Genomic DNA, 15,640 nt, shown 5'->3' with positions numbered 1-15,640 from the left:
GTCACGATCTGCAGTAAAAAATACTGCAATTAAAAATTAAATATTGTTTTAACGACGCAATTTTTATTAATATCCGAAATTCAAGGTGTATTTTTTTAAATTTGTACGAATTGTTATGGAAATGAAGTTGATCCGCAAATGCTGTATGCATCATTGCATTTAGATATATGTGCACGTTAACATTTCAAAATGTAAGTAACTGCTATGGAATGGAATTTTAAGTAACTTTAAGGATTTTCGAATTTTAAACGTTTCACCATCCCGAGAGCATTTTTTCACTATATTGTATTTAGGTTCACATGTTTCCAACTTTTGTTTACTCTCCGATGCAATACAAAATTGTTTAATTAATTTGTATTAAAGTAGATTAAATTCTCGTCATGGCTAAATAAAGCATTTCAGAGGTCAAACTAATTTGAAATTAAAACCGCGTCTTCTTTTATGTAATGATCGAAAAGGTGCTATTTATTCACCCATATGCCGACTATAGAAAAACCTTAAAATTTGTTGTTCCTAAGGTCGGCATTGATAAAAATATGATTATTACTAATATTTTTTTAATGATTTTAAATTCTAAAGTATTCTCCTCTATGTTCTTTACAATTACGAAGAAGATCCTAAGATCATAATTACAAGGCTTTTGAACTCGACCGGCCCACTAATTTTTTCATTCGCTAGTGTCGACAAACCTCATTGTCCAAATGCCAAATTATCACTGAATAAGTGTACATAGCTCGATTAAATTTTATACAGAGATAGATTGCAGTGTTATTGAAGATTATTCAAGTTATTTTCAATATTTAGTTATATGATTTTTAGTTATTTGAAGTTATATAAAACAGATGCCGACTATTGGTACATGCCGGAATTAAGTGCTTTTACCCTATGACATAATAAAACTTTTGAAAGCATAAAATAATTGTAAAAAATAATAATTTAATGTGTTCGATATAATTGCAATAGTACGTTTACATTTAACCGGATTTCGTTAACCCAGTGGGTTTCAATTGTCAATTCCTTTGCATATATGTCAAATAAATCCTCATAAAGTGGGTCAACCCGCTAAAAAGTTCTAATGTATATGCCGTTCAATGTACGACAAATTATGTGACAAACGGATCAAACATTCCGGTCAATATTTATTATAATGATGCGATAGTCACATTAATCACGAGGAAGTTTGAAACCAGATTCACAACAATATGTATGTGAAGGCATCTGAAATCACGCTATTTAATATTCAGAAATAAATAATACCCAAATTTCACATTAACAATTAATTAATTATTTTGTACAGGTCAGAAGTATATTACAGCGTCTTAATTAAATGCTTTTATTTAAAAATAGATATAGAGTGGTACATTCTACATTCAGTTTCGTAATAAACTATGGAGGAATATACTACCATTACAAAAAAAAAGGTGTTATTAAAAAAGTGTTTACCTACGAAGAAGCAGGGATTTACAACACAGAATATGTTACATTCATTGGGATAGAATGGTCTAGTTTCACAAACATATCAAAATGTTGACATATGAAGTTAAATAGTGTAAATGACATGACTATATTTATTTAAATCCCATAAGGATTTTTCTTTGCGTAGAAAAACTAATATTAATATAATACCTCCTCCCATTATCCCATTGCTTTTCTGTGGTCATATTTCATATAATCAATATATTTTCAAATTTGTTCACGACAATATTCGAAGAAGGGATTATTTTAATTTTTCTATAGCAAAAATCATCACTGTTGTAAGAACTAATGTATATATATAAGAAAGAAAGAAATAATTTATAATATATGCGATGGTATTACAATACATTTTGGATCCCGATCAAAGTTAGACATATTCAAAGCAAAGTCGTTTAGTGGGAAAAATTTGTTCATGTTAAATGTAGTATACCATGTTCAAAATGTTCCTATGAGACTATTTTCGTGTTTCCGTATATGATATATAAGCCATTCGATATTATTAATTCGGGTACGGACATTTGCTAATGTGCCACCGATTTCGAAAGAAGAACAGTTGACCCCACATTAATCAAAACATTCAATACAAGTGTGTCAAGGCACGTTCAATTCGGTGGTATACTGTTAATTTTTTTTAATTTTCTTCTGCCAAACCTAACAGATCTTAACAAATGCCACACAACCACCAAGAACAACGAAGTACAAATAAAACAAAAAGTGACGACCTTTTCATCCGTTGAATACCATTCTATCGTGGATTCTCATTATTGCCGAACATGGTAGCGCTTCCATGAAACAAATCATAAAGAAGTAAAATTATAAAGAAAACCAATGATAATGAAACGAATTCAAGTTCAACTTCATGGTCGAGAGAGCACAACGAAGCGAAAAAGGGTTGCTCGGTGTTACCGGCATGCTGCGATTTTTCGTTACGTGTCAATGTGAAAACTGCTCAACTTTGGATGTTTCTTTGGATGTCTATAGAGAACGAATAAACATTTCGACTTATTTATAATGGGGGTGACAGTAAATGGACATTCTCTAGGCATATCCAATACTACACTGTGTTTGCAACTTGCATAAGATAACAAGGCCGGACCATAATTACGAATACCTACAAGCCTACAAGAGTTAATTTAGGCCAGGGATGCAAAAGTTGGTACAATTGTACTAATTTTAGCACTATTTGGAAGTCAAAAGTACAATAGCACCCCAATGACATATTTAGCACTATTTCTAAATTGTATAAAACTATTCTCACTTAAAGGTATTATACGTGCTTAAACATACAATATGAAATGGATCGCCATCTCCCGCCGTCGTAAAGAATGGATGAATTTGCCATAGTTTAAACGTGGTGTCCTATGTCAATTCAGTATTCCCGATCAGATTGATAAATTCAGTAAAGATATTAATTATTATTTTTGTAACAGTTCTATGAAAGAGATGATTTTTCACTGTTTCAGGAATGTTTCGGTACAGATATTAATGTTGTTTTTAAATACTCAACAACTCGATGGCTTTCACGTCAAGAAGTTATTGAATCAATTTTGGCGCAGTGGGAATCACTTCAATATTATTTTACACTCAATGATTTCGAAGCTGATTCCCAAAAGTTAAGGCTCAATTCTATTATTTCCGAATTTTCAAACCCTTTTTATACCCTTCACCACACTGTGGTACAGGGTATTATGTCTTTCTGCATATATTTGTAACAGGCAAAAGGAAACGAGATAGACACATGGTTCCTTTTGAGAATATGCATATGCAGATATAACTCACATATATATTTTCGTGCGATTTAATGTAAATGGTGTACCAAAGTCCCTATATATCATTCGATTTGCACGAAATTTGGCTTAGCGTAATGAATTAGGTCTAGAATGATGTGTGTTAAGTTTCGTGAAAATCGGTACAGATTTAGATATAGCTCCTATATATTTTTTCTTCAGATTTTATGTAAATTGTGCACTAAAATCCCAAAGTTTGTCCGATTGGTACACAATTTGGTACAATGAACTGTAGTTAATATAAGTTAATCTTTGGCAAGTCACATTGATTTCGTCCGATTTTACACAAAATTAACACAAATTTTGCACAACGTACTGAAGTTAGTATAACCTAGAAGTTGGATATAAATGCTTCACCAAAGTGGGTCCAATCGGCACAAGATTTAGTACTACGTACTGAAGTTACTATAACATAGCGTGTGGCAAGTCAATGGTTCACCAAAGACCCAAAGGTAGGCCGATTGACACTAAATTGTGCACAACTTACTGAAGTTAATATAAATTAACGTATGGAAAGTTTTGAAATCGGTTCAGATTTGAATAGAGCTCTTATACATATTTTTCCCGATTTTAAGTACATGATTCACCAGGAACTCAAAATGTGCAGAATGACATGTTTAAGGATCCATTAACATGAAAATGGACAAAATGGTCCTTCAAAAATTCGATGCCTGTTAGGATTCATCTGTTGAATATACCCAAAGTGGTGAAGGGTATCATTTAGTCGGCGGTCGGCGCTTTACTACTTTCTTTACTGGTTACTGTTATTTTTGTTCTTGCAATATGTACAAAAATTATAAATAATATCAAATTAGAAATGCAGTCTGATGATGCCAGAATGCATGTAGAAATTATTAAGTCTTTCAAAAACGACAATATATGCACTTGTTGGTCAAAGGTGACAGAAGTCAAAAATAAACTAAACGATGATATGTTTCCTTATATATCACAAATTTTTATAGAGTTATTATATATTCCACATTCATCTACAAATGTGGAAAGGGTATTTTCATATCAAAATATAATTAAAACCAAAGAAAGGAACATAATACATGCTTCGACTGCTTCAAATTTTAATTTTTTATGTATGGTTTTATTAATTGTTAATAAAAATAAAAATTTTATTTAAAAATATATAAAAAGTACAATCGGAATGAAAAAAGTACACTTTTTATTGAAAGCCAGTACAATTTGAATAATTTCATTTCGCATCCCTGATTTAGGCATCTAAATCTGTACGGTACATTTTTCATTTGCTTATAATTTTAGTATATAGCGGGACATCTGATAGATCAAATAATTGACAATTGCCTTAGCAAATATGAATCTTGTAGGGAGATATAAATAAACATTGCTATATATAAACAAACAAATGATAACATTCGGATATGGGGTTTTGAATACAATCATCGCCCGGTAAACGAATGATATATTGTCAGATATAGCGAAAAATTAGTTATTTTTTATTTAATACCCATATAGGTAATTAGAAAAAGGGCATTTCATTTTATGTGTTATTTAATTTAAACTTGTCAAATCCTTAGCAACAGCTGTCAATTATAGTACTAAAAACTAAATAATATATTAAATAAAACCCTTTAGAAAGTATTACTAATGGTCTTATTTCATACTGTGGTATAACAAGGCATAAGCCAAAGCGTGGACTGACACTAATAATGCATGGTACAATCCTGAAACTACTGCAATTTAGATTACAAAGATAGATTACATAGTGTAGGATTTAGCGAATATTTTATATTTTAGTTTTGTTTCTCGAGTTTTTTATCACGATTTCTTAAGAAAGCGGAATAATTACAACCGATGGATAAATCGTCCTAGAATTCAATAATTTGTAGTGTAAACTGACTATTTCGTAACGACTATCCCCTGTACTATAGTAGAATACGCCTATATGGGAACAACCCCTACACACCAAATACCAAATTACAACGAATTCGGTTGAAAATGCGCTTAAACCCCAGAAAAAGTGGACCGATATTAATAAATACCAAATTACAACGAATTCGGTTGAAAATGCGCTTAAACCCCCCAAAATATCGTAAATTGGGGGCAACCAGAAAAAGTGGATCGATATTAATAATTTGTATTGAAGACATTTGGTACCAAAAATAACACAATGTACCAAATTTCATGGAATTCGGTTGAAAAACGCACTCAAGAACCCCCAAAATACCGGAAATTGGGGGGGGGGGGTACTGTTATATGGGAGCTATGCCTAAACTTGGACCGATATATCCAATCTTCGAACTTGACCTGCCTGCAGACCAAGGACAAACCTATGCAATTCCTTCAGAAAATAGCGTGATTACAACAGACGGAAGGACATGGCTAGATCGTCTTAGAATTTTACCCTTATCAAGAATATATATACTTTATAGGGTCGGAAATGAATATTTCGATGAGTTACAAACGGAATTACAAAATTAATATACCCTCCATACCATGCTGGAGGGTATAAAAATAACGAAATATATTCGACATTCCATTCATTTTTTGCGTTTTTTTGTAAACTGTTAAAAATATGTCAAACGCACAAAACGACTTCTTGCATTTGTTTTCATTTATTCTGACATTATTGCCCATAATTGCACCACGGATTAACCGATTTCATCCAAACTTTGCACATCGCAGTGTTTGTTCCAAATTTAAATCATGTTTGAAGATGGTGAAAATCGTTTATAATATTATGCGAGCAGAGCATCCGATTTGAACCAAAAGGATCAGCATTTTGAAAATTTGTAAATCTTAAATGAAGCTATGAATGGGAAAATCTTAACTTCAATCGTCAATATGTATTGAAGTTGTTTTTGAAAATCTTAATTAATTTTAAGGTATTCGATTAAAAAATTAATGCCGAATTTGCAATTTTAAATATATATTTTAACATAAGCATTCAATTACGACACTTCTTATCTGTACTAAATATTTAATTGATCGTAATGTAAAATATGGGGATTATTTATTTTTGAATATTAAATAGCGTAATTTCAAAAGTCGTTAGATACATATTGTTGTGGAGCTGGTTTCAAACGTCCATGTGATCAATGCAACCTTAGCGTCATTATAATAAATATTGGCCGGAATGTTTGTTTCGTTTGTCACAACAATATTTCGTGCATTATTAAAATTGCATTGAATATATTCTGCCGACTTTAAGAAGCTGTTACCCAATTCTCGCAGACGTAATTAACATCACTTTAAAAACTAAATAGGTTTGAAGTTTTATGTGATCAATTTGTGATGGCAACCCTATTATACATGAAGAGATAGCTTCATATATTTATTTCTAGCTATTGTATGTATTTTGAAAACGTTAAAATATCGATTTCTCGCATATGAACAATTTTTTTAGAATATTCTAAGAATGAAAAATCGCATCTCTTGAAAATTGGTTACCGCTTCAGTAAATTAAAGATGAACATGACACAAAAGGGATCGATTTAGATCGATCTACACAAAAAAAATCCTCATTCGATTTTACTAAAGTTTTCATATACTCATCAATGTTTTTCATACCCAATAGGAATTTTACACCCCCCATAATGTAGTCGCACAGTCTGATTATCCAAGATGGCCTGTCAGAAACATTGACGTAAATGACATACTTTTCCTACGTATAATACATACGTAAGAAACGTCGGAAACCTACCCAAATCCATTAGGTTTCTGACAAAATAGATATTTCCATTAATCAATTTGGAAATTACGCATGCTTTACTCAAATCCATATAAAATTTCAAAATTTTCTTCTCGAAAAAATTAAAAAAAGTTTATCAGTTCTAGTAAGGAATAGTCAGATATACAGTGGTGGTCACAGAATTAAAACATTTACTGTGGTAAACATTTATTGATCAGCCCTCGATTCGTTTGAAGTATTTTTGAAAATTTTTTAATTCAGACCACTTCGATATACTGCACGTAAGAGATTTAGTATGAAAATGGATAATTATTGCATGCAATTTTTCCATAAATAACGGTTTTTATGAAAATACATCGACTTTGAAGTGGCCATATAATTAAAACATTGTGTGATTTTTTACTTTACTGCACTTTTTGAATATATTTTTAATAAAGCTCCTTAATTTAGTTAAATTATGTAAACTAAGCACCGATAAAATCATTTACTGATAAAAATTTTTGAAAAAATCTGTAAAATCTATCAAAATTGCCAAAAATTTGTACAGTACACCTTACATTCAGAAAATAACCCTTATTGTAGAAAATAAAGGTCCGAATGCACCACAAATTGCTAGAATTAGTAGAAAACAATACATAATTCTCAAAATAAATAAATATTTGAAATAAAAACTGAAAAAATGGGAATTAACCTAAAAGAACGACTCAATTTCGATAGCTTTTATTGAAGAAGGCCGGAATATTTTTGCAGTATGTGAGGAAATATCGATTGATATTGGCATTTATTATATCTAATCGATTGTTCGAGTAGTACAGAATATATTTTATCAAAAAATATATCAGTCACAACAGAACGAACAGAGATCAACACCTATATTGACGAGTAAAAGTTTCTGCCACACAGCAGCATTTACTAATTCTAGCAATTTGTGGTGCATTCGGACCATTATTTTCTATAATAAGGGCTATTTTCTGAATGTAAGGTGTACTGTACAAATTTTTGGCAATTTTGATAGATTTTACAGATTTTTTCAAATAATTTTATCAGTAAAATATTTTATCGGTGCTTAGTTTACATAATTTAACTAAATTAAAGAACTTTTTTAAAAATATTTTCAAAAAATGCAGTATGGCCACTTCAAAGTCGATGTATTTTCATAAAAACCGTTAATTATGGAAAAATTGCATGCAATAATTTTCCATTTTCACACTAAATCTCTTACGTGCAGTATATCGAAGTGTTCTGAATCAAAAAAATTTCAAAAATACTTCAAACGAATCGAGGGCTGATCAAAAAATGTTTACCACAGTAAATGTTTTAATTCTGTGACCACCACTGTATGTAAAAATAAATAATATATATTCTTGAAAAGAACTGTGTATGCTGATAATATTGATATAAATTACGTTTACTCAATTTATTACATTTTATACAGGTATATGACGTTTTCGACGTTTACACCTTGTTGACAGTCGAAAACCTAAAAATTCATCACACGGACCATCCCTGCTGATTATAATATATTGAGGTATACGTTATATATAAGTATATTATTTTAAATATACATATTCACTACTATTCCCTAAACGTGTTATAAAATGTAAAAAAGGAATGTATATAGTGTGTCGCATTATCGCCATTATGTACATTTACTTTACTTTCTTTTGTATATTTTGTTTCCTAAAGTATTTGACCTTCGGATATAAATACAAATTGCGTCGTTAAAACCAAATACCACACAGTATGTACAATTGTTTCTTGCAATTCAGGCATACGCTTTTTTACTTTAGAGGAACTATTTCGTACAAAGTTTCATCTAAAATATACTGCGGAATTTTATTACTAACGTCGTACGATGTTAGACCTTAGAATACACATATATATTCAGAACAGTAGAACAGAAAACAATAATATGGCACAAACGTTTTGATATTCATCCTTTGAATGTCACAGTTGACAATCACAAAGCCGGTTGGTTGTTCGAGTCATCCTGCAAATGCCACGCACTAGATCGTTAGCTCAAAATGTAATGCTTTTGAGTGCAAATACTTAAAAAATATTCAAGGTCTTCTTTCCCGAGATTGTTGACATTTATAGATGACTTGTCGTCGTCCAGCTTATTGTGTGGTACCAAAAATAAAGCAACAATCATTTCGATGCATCGAACTCGTTCCCAAGATATCGTTTGAATTCCTGTTCTACAATATTACTTAACATCGAGTGGTGTTTATGCAGGAATATATCAGAGACACAAACTATACAATGAAATGTCATTAAATCGGCTTCACATATAAACGTTCTGCACGTAGGAACCCATCTCTGTTGCCGATCGTCATATTTTCAGTCGCATTGATTTCACACACATACCAGAATGGACTAACTGGTTTAGTAATTACGCCCTACTTGTGCCAAATACGGCCAATGCAAGTGAAGGCGGTTTGTTATCTAATTTCTCTATAAATAAACCTCAGCCGCAACATAAAAATCGTCGTATCCCGAATCGGATGTTTGCTTGTGAATGTGTTTAATAAGCCACAGCCCAGAATGTTTGTATGGATGTGTGTTTTTATCGAACTGCTTTACGTTGTTTTTAAGCTTCCAGTTTTGTGTATTTCAACATTTCTGGATCCGACTGTTGTGGCTGAACTTTAATTAAGGTTCGCCTCTAAATTCTCGTGAAAGTTGTTACCAAAACAAAACAGAGCATCTTTGAAGAATGTAGTAAAAAAAACAACTGTATACAACAACAGGTTTTCATTGTGGAATAGTAACGCACCGCAAGAGTAAAAAGTAAAATAATAAGTCAAGGTCGTCAACGTAAACGTCATCAGTAAACCAACAAACAATATCATCCATGCCAATTTCTCAGGGTATTCAGAAATAGTAAATATAACACTTAAAGTACATTCAGAATTGTCTATTTTTTCAGGGTAGGCTGGGTAGCATTGGTTCAAACTCCTGCGAACTAAATAAAAAAACTTTCTCTAGGTGAGAAAACTCACCAGATAAAATGCAATAAAATTGGATATTATTGTATACGATTAAGCTAAAAAACAAAGGGATGAACTCGAATTCATTAACTTTTCAATAAAAATCGACTCGCGAGATGATTTTGAGTACATTCACCTATTTGCGGTTTGGTTATTTAAACTATATTTCGATCGATTAAACATTCTTAACAACACGATTAACCAAAAATTCATTACTTTTCTCATATTTTCAATTTGACCTATTTAAATTGTCTAGAAAACTAGTATGCAAAATAAACTACGTTGAGTAAACATTTAAACATGAATACGGGAAATATTTTAACAATATATTTTCAGTTAACATATACTCTTTATTTATGTTTAAAAATATAAAGTAATTTTTTGTGGACATTTATATTTTTGCATCCAAGACCACATTTATGTATATTTTTTTAAACTATTTTTATTTGCAAAATATTTGGAGAAATAAATTTATTTTGTGGTGAGCCCATGTTTGGTTCGGCCTAATATTAGATTAAAAAACATTATGAGTTATGAAATAGACTAAATGTGACTTCAATGCCGATTACTTAAGACAAATTTGGCAAATATTATGAATTAAATTATTTCAATTATTTTGCTATATAACAATTCAACAACCCAATGTATTAAAACAAGACTTCGAAGTAACAAAAAAGATGATTGTACTTTCTTACGCAAAAAATCAACATTGGATGTAAACAACCCTTGTTAGCAATTAATTTGAACAAAACCTATGATTAGTCCAAGTCTATTTCTACAATGTGAGTCCGAGTCGCTGTCAAAGACAAGTCAAAATAAATAAAAACAAACCAATTAAATTGAATTTCAAGTACAACGTCAATACCTGGCATTAAATAATATAGGGGTGTTCGCTGAACCTGCGAACTCAAAGGAAAGTATTGTGGATTTTTTGCACACACACACACACCAAACGACGCTACACAATTAATAAAGCGATTCTAATAAAAAAAAAACAATTACATACGCAGATACAGGTACAGGTACACAAATATTGTATAATATTAACAGAAAAATATAGAATATAATGTAAGCACTCAAGCATTTTTAAAATTAACTAATTCACAGAAACACAACAAAAACAATAATTAAACAAAATATACCTACCAATAATTTGATATCAATACAAAGGTAGACAATTTATAAATGTAGCTAATATCTTGCACACTGCATTTAAATTGAACCCTTTTAGAGCATCAATAGGCCCATGAGATTTCTATATTATGAGATTAATAAAATATAATATTTACATCTACGCATTGAACTAGACTCAATTACCGGTAAAATTATTGGAGAGGAAACTGCATAAATACAGGCCCAGTGAACTTGTGCTAGTTTAATTCATGTCTGTTTATTTGTAATTGAACTACATGTAGTTTGAATTTGTATTTGACACCAAACTCAGAATTTTGAAAATAAAATTAAAAACAATAAGTTTTCTAAAATTTAGAATCATCTAATTTGGATGGAAATCAATACTTTACGGTAATGGACTAAACATACTCTATACTGGAAACAAAATATAGCGTTTCACTGACAGGAACAACGGCGTTGTGTGTTTCAATTTCCGATAACACCAGATTCGATTTGATTAAACATTGCCGACATTATTCATATCAAAATCTGCAAATTCCTATATTTATAAACAAATTTTAAATTTTAATATTCAATCTCCAATTTCATTCAATGGTTCAATATTTATCTAGGTATCTTCCGCTTCGCAACGATATCATTCGATTTCACTACGCAAAACAAAAGAAACATGCACACGAAGAACACATTTTTGAATATTAATAATTAATTCAAGACTAACCGATGTCGGCGTTACAGTTATATCAGCCAATACTATCAATCGTGCTTCTCTTTTGGAAATTCGCGTAAACTTCCGCATTGTGAACGGCCTTTTGCGACGATAACAAAGTGAAGCATCGTTGACCTAGACCTAGACCTACAGATATACCCGCATATTTTCGGCAGAAGCCTCACGCTACAAATCATCCGTCGATGTCATCGACGGTAAACCGTTGAAAATGTAAATAACAAATGCTCGACACAAACTCTCGCCAACAAAACAAGAAGAAACGAAATTCGAGCAGAAAGAGAAATCAGCGTTAATTAGATATTAATGCAATGCAGATAGTCTGTCAATGGCGTGAGGGGGCCATAACAACAACTGAAGATCGGAGGCTTGGTGGCTGATGGTTGATTGTTGATAACCGTTAGTCTTTTCATTCCAAAATGCTGCGTCACAGGCAAGAATTATCACCTCCGAAAAAACATTTCGTTAGTTCGAAATATTGCAATTTGAAACGATAATTGCCGATTTGAATTTTAAATCCTTATATATTTTAACACTGTAATACAATTGGACAATGCATATGTTCCGAAATTAAAGTTACGAACATTTCTGTCCGATGCTCTGTAAAAAGTCCAGTAGAAGTTAAGGGTAGTTCAATTTCGATCTAATGTAGTTCATCTGAAGAATCTGAAACAACTGACAGAATAATATTTCCAATGTAGAAAAATAAGTCCGTTGGACAAATTAGAGCGACATGTTATTAAACGAAAGACTTAAGTAACAAACTCGATAAATGTTCTATATGAAACACAAGACCCTACATTTCTGGCCACATTTATGTCATTGCCGCACTTTGTGCTTAAATTGCTCCAGAATCAATGCCAGTTTTATCATAAACCTTCGCAAATAATGACTACAAAAAGTGCTGCCGAAATATTCTTCAAAGTCAGCAAAGAGATTATTAACAAATGAATATGCGCGCTGTTGGTCAATGGCTTTTGTGTTTAACTGCCGACATATGTACCTACATACATACACTCATGTGTGCCTTAACGTTCACATGAGAATTGACCACAAATACCCAGAAAACACTTAGATTCATAAATACACATACATACACACGTTCTGCATATGTATGTCATGAGTGTAAGGGGTAGAACTCGTCCGGGAAGTGCTAGCAGGTTAAGTGTTTGGTTTTTGCAATAAACACTACAATGGTTCGCACTTAACTCTCTGTAAATATTCTTAAGTCACGGTGGCTGGCCCTGTGTACATCTTAATTGGACTATTTCGGACATTTTAAATAATTCACTACAACAACTGTCAATAATTACAACACGTTAGCAATTTAATGACAAGGTTCCTATTTGACGTATCATTCTGTTGCTCTCGTCACGGCGTCATTGGTTATTACCCAATGAAATCGCATAAAGAAAGGGAATTGTAACACGGACATTCAGAGATGACTATCTACGAATAATTGTCACAACCAAAAGAGTGGCAAAGGTCACTTAGATTGAGGCCGAGCAGAATGGTGCTTAATGTCAATATTCCACGAAACCAATAAAATCGGTTTCATGACCAACGATGTCAACACATCAATCACTTTATGAAAGAGACAAATGCGTAACTCCGGCAGTGTGTGTAAAGCTTAGCTGGCATATAATGCGGGATACGTGAGCGTATATGTGATATCCAAGTCAATTAAAAATCTAAAAAACACGATTTATTAAAAAACGAGCAAAATTGTTGAAATTACAAGAAACAAATAAGTAAGTTTCCTTTGTATTTGACACATTTGCTTAGAAAAAACTCAATAATTCGTAAAAATGTATTTTACTTCTAAACTAAACCGTTAAATGTTAATGAGGGTAGTGTCTAATTATCCACTTTACGACGACCTACTCTCAGACCTAAACATAAAATGTTATCAAATTATATCAAATGTTATCAAATTATATTATACAGTATCTTAGATATCAAATATGTATTCATTGTTTTGGTAGCGTATGCATCCAGCCAATTGAAAATAAAATTCCGAATTGATGTATGAACATATTAACTTAATTCATTTGATGATGCTATGTGTTTTCAATTATTTTTATGTTCAATCCATTTCATTTTATTTGAAATTATTTTTCGTTATTTTGCAAAGAAATGGATCTCATGGTCTGGGAGTGGAAGTTCTTTTTGGAAAAGATAATCCTTGGCAAGTATGTTAAGAACCCACAAGGTGTCCTTTTATTCCTGGGAAAAATGTATATCTTTGTTTGCAGGTTATTTGTGAGATACCATGTCTTCAATCAAATCGAATGGGACTTTTTGTATAACATTTCATTCTTTTATATCATGGCATGTATTTGGGTTATATCTTTGCTTTTGTCTACTCAAAAATGAGAAATGTAAACTCCAAGTAATGTGATCCCCCCATAGGAGAAAAAATACAAACATGAATATATGAGGTGTCGAGTATTTCAGTTACAGGATAACCATTTTCACTTTTATGGTTCTTAGAGACCCGTTAGAGTATGGGTATTCCCATACTTCGAAACAAAAACTTAGAATGTGCGGAGCTTTAATAAAAACGAGTTCTGCATTATATTTAAGACTTGTAACTTTGTATATATGTGTATTTGAGGACTTAAATGATAATTTAATTGATATAATAATGCTGATGTTGTAATTAATGTTAAATCCTTCTTTTCGATGGCGAGCATGATTTCCGACCCCTGGATCGTCCAAACCCAACATCCAAAGGCATTGGATATAGTATATGTCAGGATAATTAAAATCGCACAAATATTAACAATTTTGTTTTTTTTTAAATTCTTTATAATATAAGGATTATCATGACCGATTACATTTATCGTAGTTCATACGATAGCATACGATAGTTTTTGAGATGTTCAGTTGGGGACATTCTTGAATTGAATAACAAATAAAATTCAATTTTGTGAAATCGAGACCCCTTAAAAAATAAACATTTTTTGCATAAAGAAATTTTCAATGTGGACCTCGTGTATCATTTTTTAATACTTAAATAGAATAAACCTTATTTTAGTCGCCCGAGTAGTCCACATAATTATCCACGATGTGAAAACCGAATTAAACTTCCCCATTTTGCTATTTGCCGTCATTCATTTAATTCATCTAAATTCGAACATAAACACACTGTAAGGCATGTCCGTAATTTCTGTATTAATATATTTTGAAGATATTAACAAGGCACATTGATGACGAGCAGACTAAAGGCTAACCGATAATATTGTCATCTATTGACGGACCGGTCTATACACATACATACACGTTCATACACAATTCAAGGGGGGTTTCTTGACGCACATTCTAGCCAAAGACGAAGCAAGGTAAAGCTTTTCATTAATAACACAAAAGAAACAAACATTCTAACTGCACTCGTATTCGTAATCTATGTCTATATCCACATCTGTCTGTTTGAATGTGAGTGAGCCCACGGTTGTGAGTACCTTGAGTTTGACTAAAGCTTTGGTTCGGGCTTAGCTCGATTTAAAACGTCACCTCGGTTTTCGAAGTCATTGCTTTATTGAACGAATGAAGGAATGAACGTCGACCTCTGTCGACGTACTCGTCGTTGTCGCTTCTCTGTTTTGTTCTGCTCCGTTACTACCTCTTTGGCAAGTACATACATTAGGCATCTAGTCTCTGCCGGCTTGTTTGTTGACTGTGATTATCGTTATGATCGATATTTGCAAAGCTGGCTGAGTGCTGTGCCGTGCTGTACTAGTGGTGTCTTTATTCTACAACCTGTGCTTTACTTCGTGCACCCCTATATCTGTGTATGTGTGAGCCGTCTGTGTGCTGGTAGTATTCGCAGATTGCGTCTTGAACGTCGTTCGAAAACTTATATTATCTT

This window comes from Musca vetustissima, unplaced genomic scaffold (assembly GCF_032173495.1).
Source record: "Musca vetustissima isolate MV318-11 ecotype Yass unplaced genomic scaffold, APGP_CSIRO_Mvet_v1 utg470, whole genome shotgun sequence".
Classification (NCBI taxonomy): Eukaryota; Metazoa; Arthropoda; class Insecta; order Diptera; family Muscidae; genus Musca; species Musca vetustissima.
Note: the sequence above shows the minus strand (reverse complement) of the source record.